The sequence below is a fragment of the Saccopteryx leptura genome, chromosome 2 (assembly GCF_036850995.1).
Source record: "Saccopteryx leptura isolate mSacLep1 chromosome 2, mSacLep1_pri_phased_curated, whole genome shotgun sequence".
NCBI lineage: Eukaryota > Metazoa > Chordata > Mammalia > Chiroptera > Emballonuridae > Saccopteryx > Saccopteryx leptura.
In genome coordinates, this window is record NC_089504.1 from 287358550 (window position 1) to 287368124 (window position 9575).

Genomic DNA, 9575 nt, shown 5'->3' on the forward strand with positions numbered 1-9575 from the left:
TGTCTCCTTTCAGAGTAGGGGTAGTAGTATTTATATCATATGATTAGGAAAAGGTCTGGCACACAGTAAATGCTCAATAAGTATTAACCATCTGGGGAAGAGACATGAATAAGTTGATAATTATAGTGTAGTTTAAGATGTTATGATAGACTGACCAGGCGGTGGCACAGTGGATAGAGTGTCAGACTGGGATGCGGAGGACCCAGGTTTGAAACCTCACGGTCACTGGCTTGAGCACGTGAGCCTCTAATAAATGGGTAATGGCCTGATACTTTCTGGCTCCGCAGTTCCTCTACCATCTGCCTGAATTCAATGTAAACCTTCTTGGCCTTGACCACTGGTATTACATCTTGTGTAGTTGGCAGGATTTGGATCAGATTGGTATGGAACCTCCAACCAGATTCAAGAACTGCAGTTCAGGCTACAGGCTGAGAGCCAATGATGGCTTGAACTGGAACAAGTGCTAGAGAAGGAGGCAACTGCTTCTGAGAGCTCCAGTCTGAAATGCAGGCTGCATACCAGTGGTGCCTGGAATTGGAATGGTTGCTTGAGAAGGAAATACAGTTTTCCTTTGTTTATTCACTTGCCCATCTTTGCGAGCCTCCAATAAGTGGATAATGGCCTGATACTTTCCCACTGTGCAGTTCCTCTGCAGTCTGAGAGTTGCAGTTTGCCCTAGAAACTGAATGCTGGCAGTGACGGTTGTTAGAGAAACAACTACAGGTTCAAGAGGTTGAGCTTCAGCTTCAGGCTGAGAGCTGGCAGCCACAAGAGCTGAAGAGGTCGCTGAAGAAGGAGCTGCATTTGTGCTGGCAGAGTGGCTCTGAGTTGACTGTAGCAGGTGTTTCCAATCCCTCCTCTTCTGAGGAGAAGGAAGTTCAGGCTGAAATTGCTGTCTGTGACTCAGACCCCAGCTGATGGTCACCAAGAAGGCAAAACCCCAGCAGCCAAGAGTGCCTCAGGGGCAGGCACAACCCTCTCTATAAGTAGTTGAGCACTCGATGGTCTGGCCCTACACCTAGACAGAGTTGATGGAGCCAGGGGCAAAATTCAGGCAGAAACCCACTGAGTTCCTGGCAGCTTGGTTGCTGAGGTTGTGGAACACAGCGGTGGATGGCATTATGCTCTCTGAAACAGAGATGGAGAAATTAGCAGCCATTACTGCACATTCTTTGAGGCAGCATCTTCAGAACTGCCATGACAACCCAGGAAACCATACCTTATTAGAATGGGTGATGGTTGCCATTCATACAGTCTGACAGAATCCTGGAGACATGCTGGGGGAAGTGAGTCGATGCCAGTCACATATTGAGCTGCAGTGGGTCCTCTGGGAACTAGGTATGAAGAATTCTACTCTTGGCCCTGGCCGGTTGACTCAGCGGTAGAGCGTCGGCCTGGCGTGCGGGGGACCAGGGTTCGGTTCCTGGCCAGGGCACATAGGAGAAGCGCCCATTTGCTTCTCTACCCCCCCCTCCTTCCTCTCTGTCTCTCTCTTCCCCTCCCGCAGCCAAGGCTCCATTGGAGCAAAGATGGCCCGGGCGCTGGGGATGGCTCCTTGGCCTCTGCCCCAGGCGCTGGAGTGGCTCTGGTCGCGGCAGAGCGATGCCCCGGAGGGGCAGAGCATCGCCCCCTGGTGGGCAGAGCGTTGCTCCTTGTGGGCATGCCGGGTGGATCCCGGTCGCATGCGGGAGTCTGTCTGACTGTCTCTCCTCGTTTCCAGCGTCAGAAAAATATAAATAAATAAATAAATAAATAAATAAATAAATAAATAAAAGAATTCTACTTTCAACCTGAGGTCCCATGGGCTAGATGAAGAAGTTTGTATGGCAGGGATGAGGGACTTTATTCTCTGTAGTGCCCTGTCAGCTTCTTTTGGGTCACTAGTGGCCCCTATGAGGGGCAGCCCATCAGGGCAGTTACACAGACAGTGGCAGATTTGGGGGAGCTGGAGGCAGAATGAAACCATAGGCTGTGTGGGCTGCTGCCTGTGCTTCCCCCCTCCCCACACAACTAACAAGAGAAACAGGTCTGTAAAGGTTACCCAAACACAGATGTGGGTAGATTTGATTGTGGCCAGGGCAGATAGGGAGAAATTAGATAGCAAATCTAATGAAGTTCTTTTGGAGCTTTGGCAGCAGCTTAAACCAGAGCAGAGGTTCCAGCCACTGAAACAAACAGCCCCAGCAGCTACCAATAAAATGGTTGGTGTTCAGGTGGCATGGTTGTGAGATTATATGTTGGAGTCAGCTGAGGGAAAGGAGAATCCCCAAGATCCATTTTTCCAGTTTGAACAGAGGGAAGGCTGAGGGACCCATCTAACAGGGATGGGTGGGGACCAGAAGCCCCATGTGAAATTGGCAATCCACTGGTCCCCTTCTAATATACAATGGGTGTTGGCCTTGATGGATACAGGTGCAGAATGTTCCCTCTTCTGTGGGAATCCAGAGTGGTTCTCTGGAAACCTGGTGGCCAATGATGGTTATGGGGGCCAAACTGTTCAAGGGAAGCTAATAACTATTCCACTGGGGATAGGATGACTGCCTCCTAAGCCATATAAGTATGTGTATGTCCTATTTCTGCATATATTTTGGGGGTAGATGTCTTACAAGGACTGTGGTTGAAAACCACAGCCTGGGAGTTCTGCTTGCAGGTCTGGATCATGAAGGCAGTGTTGTGGGGACATACAGCACAGTCCCTTTTGCAATTACCCATTCCCCTGTGCATGATTAGCACAAACTAGTACTTCCTGCCAGATAGTTATGAAGAAATCACAGGGACGAGCCTTGAACTAGAAAAAGTGGAGATCATTTGGCCGGCACACAGCCTTTACAAATCTCCAGTATGGCCTCTGCACAAACCAGATGGAACCTGGTGAATGACAGTATATTACAGAGAACTTAATGAAGTTATTCCCCCTTTGCATGCTGCTGTTCCCTCAATAGCTAACCTGATGAATTGTCTGAACCATAAGTTGGGGACATACCACTTTGTGGCAGATTTGGTTAACGTGTTTTTCTCTATTGATATAGCTGTAGAGAGTCCAGGCTAATTTGCCTTCACTTGGGAAGGGCGGCAATGGACCTTTACAGTATTATCACAGGGCTATTTGCATAGCCCTGCCTTGTGTCATGGCTTGGTGGCTGCTGACCTGGCTAAATGGAGCCAGCCAGAGGTGGTTCTTATGTACCATTATATTGATGATATCATGCTAAACAGTGACTCTTCCAGAATTGGAGCAAGCAGTGCCTACTCTGCTGTCTCATTTGAAAGCATGTAGCTGGGTGGTCAACAAGGGCAAATTACAAGGACCTGGTTATCTATTAAGTTTTTGGGGTTGTTTAGTTGGGTAAGATGAAAGTTATCCCTGATGTGGTTATAGATAAGATCCAGGTGTTCCCCATGCTCACTACAGTAAAACAGTTATGGGAATTCCTAGGTCTATTGGGGGTATTGGCGAGCATTCATACCCCATTTGGCTCAGTTACTGTGTCTCTTATATAACCTTATTTGGAAGGGGGTTCTTTGGAATTGGACTGAGCAGGCACAAGGTGCTTTTGCAGCAGCTAAGACAGCTGTCAAGGCAGGACAGGCCTTGAATGTGTTTGGTCCAGCCAGGCCCTGTGACCTTGATGTCCATGTAACCTCTGAGGGATTTGGATAGGGCTTGTAGCAATGGACAGAGCTCTCTCAGCAACCTATTGGGTTTTTGTCCCAATTGTAGAAAGGTGCTGAAGTTCATTACTTATTGGTGGAGAAACAGTTGGTAGCTGTGTATGCCATCCTCCTAGCCACTGAGAATATTATGACCACAACTCCAGTTACGGTCAAGACAATGTACCCCCATTGCAGGATGGGTGAGAGATTCGGCAACAAAACCACATAGTGGTATGGCCTAAATCTCCACTCTGGCCAAGTGGAGTGTCTACCTGCAACAATGCTGTGCTGTTAGCACCAGCCCATTGAGGGCAGAACTGCAGGAAGTCTTGGGTCCAGTCAGTCCCCACCAGGAGGGGCAGACACCTATCCCCAAGGATGCCTGGTATACTGATGGTTCTAGTGGGGGCCAAGCTGCCAGGTGGATGGCTTCCATCCAGTCATGGAGACTATTTGAATGGATACTGGTATGGGGAAAAGCAGCCAGTGGGCAGAATTAAGAGCCATATGGCTAGTTGCCCATAATGAACCTTTACCTCTGGTGATTTGCACCAACAGCTGAGCTGTCTATCATGGACTGACCCTTTGGATTGCTACTTGGCATGTTAACCAGTGGATGGTAATGCACCGTCCACTATGGAGTCAGGCCATGTGGCAGGACTTATGGGAAATAGGACACCAGAAGCAGGTGACAGTATATCATGTCACGGGGCATGCCCCTCTAGCCCATCCTGGGAATGATGAGGCCAGACACCCTGGCAAGGGTGCAATGGTTGGAGGCTGCATCTACAGGTGACATGGTACAGTGGCTCCACTGGCGCCTGCTCCATGCAGGACAGAAAACTATGTGGGCTACGGTTAAGGCATGGGACTTACCTGTGTCCTATGCAGAAGTACTTGCAGCTTGCAATCAATATGCAGTGTGTTCCAGGGAGTACCCTTAGAGACAACTGGCATCACCTGGACAGATCCAGAGAGGTCAGTGTCCCACTGACATGGTGGGAGATAGATGTCATTGAACCATTACCAAAGTTGGACAGGTACCAATATGCAGTCACCTGTGTAGATACTGCCACCAGTCTGCCTGCTGCTTAGCCCGCCCATAACCCTGACCAGAGGGCAGTCATACAGATTCTGGACCACCTGAGTGCTGCCTACAGGCGGCCACTGGTTCTTGAGAGTGACAACAGTTCCCATTTCACTGGTTTTGTGGTGAAGCAATGGGCTCAAGACCTAGGGGTGGACTGGAAGTGCCATGTTTCCTACCACCCACAGGCCGCTGGTATCACTGAGCGGTATAACAGGCTCTTAAGAAGCAGGGACTGCGACAAGAGGGGAGGCACTAGCTCCCTTACTGGATGGACATGCCACTTGTGGATGGTACTCTGGGTTTTGAATGAGAGGCCCTCGACAGGGGGACCCAACTCTGGTGGAGGCGCTCCTGCACTGGGCAGCTGCTCCCGTCCAGTTGCAGATACACACCAAAGGAGCTTTACTCAAGCCAGGCTTTGGGTGACAGGGTAATGTGCTTTTGCCTGCCCTAACGACCCTCCTTAAAGGCCAGTGGCTTCAATGGACATGACCCTGGACTGTACAACCCCCACACCACCTATGACAGATGGCTTTGTTGGCACCTTGGGGAAGGGGGCTAGAGGTGGGGCTCCAGTTAACTCTCTGAGCAACCAGCACCTGGCTGCCTAAGATAGAAATATGTATTATCCCTTGAGTGCTCAGGGAGATAAGATAGCATTATGAGGGCACCTTTGTAATTTCTTTATGGTCTATAATGAGTTCTCCCATTTTGTTGCACATAGAACCATCAGATCCTGATGTACAGGCCAATAAGGTTTGGTATGCCCGCCCGGGTGCAGCCTCTGGTACCAGCGGTCTGTGGATAAAACTCTGGCCTGTATTCTACCAGAGTGAAAGATTTGTCTCTCTTGGTGCCACTGACCACTCTCTCTTTCACCCATATCTTACTGGACATTGTAAGCCAGGCCTTGCATGCCCTGGCGGAGGAGACCCAGGAGGTGGAACACCAAACGGAGGACCCCCTCCAAGAATAGTGGCGTCTTTAGCATCAGGCTGGTGCACCATTTTATTGTCATATAGCTTGTGCTTTTGTAATTCTACTGCTGTAGTCTGTATAGTTTCTGTTTATGTAATGTACCTCACTCATACAAGGACCATTGTGGAAGATTCCTGTTGCGTAGATTGTGAGCTAGCAACCCTAAAGGGGTGGAATGTGGGGAAACAGCTGTGTTAGGCCTGCTAGCTGGTTTTTTGGCTGCAAGCACATTGCATGACTAGTGTGTGAGCACGTGGCAGAAAGCCAAGTGTGTGTCTCTGTGAAAAGCTGTGGGTGCTTTCTCTCAGGGGTGATTCTCCCAGATCACCCTCCTGCCACTGCGAGGTGCGGCTCCCTGATTCCCTCAGCTGCAACCATGAGGGGCAGTTTTCCTGACCCTTTGCCCTTCGCTGCAAAAGCAATGGGCTCCTTTTCTTTTGTTCATTCACTCGCCTGTATCTGCAAGCCTCCTCCAATAAACCAGTAATGGCCCGATGCTTTCCGGCTCTACAGTTCCTCTACCCTCTGCTCGAATTCAATGTGAACCTGCCTGGTCTCAACCTACAGCATTACAGTGAGGCAAACTTCTCTTTAAATGGTCTACCCCTGGCCTGACCTGTGGTGGCGCAGTGGATAAAGCGTTGACCTGGAAATGCTGAGGTCACCAGTTCAAAACCCTGGGCTTGCCTGGTCAAGGCACATATGGAAGTTGATGCTTCCAGCTCCTCCCCCCTTCTCTCTCTCTCTGTCTCTCCCTCTCCTCTCTAAAAAAAAAAAATGAATAAAAAAAAAAATTAAATGGTCTACCCCTGAAGTGAGAGGTGATTCTTAGGGGTAATTGTGTTTCTCACTTCTGGAGACACTTCTTTTTTTGTCCAATGTCAGCACTTGCTTCCTTAAGCATCATCTTCTGGACCCTCCATTATGCAAGGGTGTCTGGCATCTCTGGCTTCTGATTTCATTTGCCAAGCACCCTAACCACATCTGGGTTGTCTCTACTCCCAGACAATCTTGCTGCTCCCCACTTTGCAGCCCTAACTTCAGTAGCACTCCAACCTTCAGGCCAGTGGTTCTGTCCCCAAAATAGTGCCTTACATTTGTGCATCCCTGAACAGCTTACAAAGGTTTTCTTTTCTTTTTAAATTTATTTACTTATTTATTTTAGAGAGGAGAGATGAAGGAGGTGGGGGCAAGAAGCAGTGACAGAATCATTTGGAGGTAGGGTTAAATAGGGGATTTGAGGGTGGGGGTTGGTGGTCATTAAGGAAAAATGTAGCTTTCAGCAATTTATGCAAGATTAACTGTAAATAACTAGGGGACCTTCCAACCCCAGGTTAGTCACCTGGATGCCCAGGGGGTAGTGACCTGGAACATCCAGTTTGTCAGTGTCCCTTTGTCCACTTGAGGAGGAGATCATGGCCCCTACCTGCAACCCTATCAAGCAGGAAGCATCAACTCCCATATGTGCCTTGACCAGGCAAGCCCAGGGTTTAGAACCAGCGAACTTAGCGTTCCAGGTCGACACTTTATCTACTGTGTCACCACAGGTCAGGTAAAGGTTTTTAACACATCTTCCCTTACTCGATATTGTCTTTGGTTGTGGAAGACATGAGAGCAGATGTTATATAATGTAAAGAGTTTCATGGGCTAGTGGTGCCCTGGGAGGAAAGCACTGCTTTGGGCAGTAGATGAGCAAGTGATCTTGTAGGTTGAATGGCCTCTAGTGATGACAAGGGCCAGGGTGTGTCCGTGGGAGCTGGGGTCTGAGGAGGAGAGGACAAAAAGGCCTTTGGACATCGGAGGCCAAGGCATTGAATAATCAAGGTGTTGGACACGCTGACCATGTGCATAGTGAACTCACTTAAGAGGAATAGCAGGAAGTGGGTGGAAAAGACCAGGAGCCAGTGGCCAAGTCTCAGTAAGTGAGGATAAGTCTCAGGATTGGTGGTTGTCAACAGTGAGGAGGGGAAAGGGTAGGCCAGCCAGGTGATGATATGAGCTTTAAAGCAGCCAGCGTTTTAAGAGGCTGCGGAGTAACGGTCTGAAGCTGAAATGGGGAGGGAGGGAGGCCGCAGACTGACACAGAATCTTTGCTGAGCTTTGAGGGTTGGGGAAGAATAAAAAACCTCAGGGAGAAGAGGGAAACGTTTGAGAAGAGACTAGGATAATTCTGATCACTGACTGGGAATTCCAGGGAACTCCATTCCAGTGGGAAGAGGAATGGCAGCAGGGGTATTTGGCTGAGGTGGGGGAAGAGACTCTGAGAGGGAGTTCTGAGTCCTTCCTAGTAGAGACTCAGGGAGGCAGGAATGTCCCATTCAGCCTTTTCTTTTCTGTTGGTATAGCTGGGATTTGGGCTTTCAGGGGAGTCCCAAATAAATACTTACTGAAGGTGAGCTGGAAAAATCTGATCCCATGTTAAAGTATAAACTCTAAAATCACAAAGTGCTCAGAATAAATCGCAGCTCTACATTTGGATGATACTTGAGGATTTACAAAGTATTTTAACATATATTTTTGTCATTTCCTTAACAGAACCCTGTGAGGTGGGCGTTGTCGATGATAAACTAAGTGACTTGCTGACAGTTGCATTCCTGTGAAGTTTCAAAGGTAGGATTAAACTCCACTCTATACTGCCTTCTAAATGCATTGATGAAAGCAGCACTTTTCAGAGTTGCTTAAAAAAAACCCCACCTTTCTGAAGTCCATTTATTTTGCATCTCACTACTCTATCCTTAGCTTCCGTGCCATCTTTTCAGTATTAAGGGAATTAATGGTTTCTCAAACCATTAATAGAAGTAGGCTTCCTTACCTCCCTTTTTGTCTTTGCATGACTTTATTGCTCCTAAAATGGAGGCAGTAATGGATTACAGGCTTTTTTTTGACAAGCTCAGAGAAATATAGGACAGTGAGTCAGGAATAAAGACAATTCCACTTACTCAACTGGGACTGGCTGTCAGATGCTGTGGGCAGGGGTGGAACTGGTAATTTGAGGAGGGGACAGATCTCGACCACTTACTTCTGCCTCTGAACTCCTAGATGGAAGCTGGAATCCAGATAAAACTAAGTAATATTAGTAGGGGGTGGCTTCAAGGCCTACTTTTCACCAGGGGTAAGATTCAAATAATTTAACAACTGATTCTCTGCCTTAATGCCAGGTTTTGTTTGTTGTTTTTTTCTTTAATTATTGGGCAAATTGGTTTTTTTTTTAAGTTTATTTTTTTCTTTTTTTCTTTACAGGGATACAGAGAGAGAGTCAGAGAGAGGGATAGATAGGGACAGACAGACAGGAACAAAGAGAGATGAGAAGTATCAATCATCAGTTTTTCGTTGCGACACCTTAGTTGTTCATTGATTGCTTTCTCATATGTGCCTTGACTGCGGGCCTTCAGCAGACCGAGTAACCCCTTGCTTGAGCCAGCAACCTTGGGTCTAAGCTGGTGAGCATTTTTTATTTTGCTCAACCCAGATGAGCCCGCGCTCAAGCTGGCGACCTCGGGGGTCTCGAACCTGGGTCCTCGGCATCCCAGTCCAATGCTCTATCCATTGCGCCACCGCCTGGTCAGGCCTTAGTGCCAGTTTTAAGTATAAAAATAGATATACTGAAAGGTAGTTTATTATTTCATGCATTTAATACTTAAGAACAACAAAAGAGATACACAAAACTAGATTATATGAAAGAATTTTAAAATATTAATGAAAAGACATTAAATATTACCTGACCAAAAACAATAAAACTTAAGATATTTCCATGTTGCTTCTTTTTTTTTTTTTTTTTTCCATGTTGCTTCTTGATTGGCATCCTCACTTGCAAATCTTTTTCACCTATGGACAGAATGAACATTACTAAGCG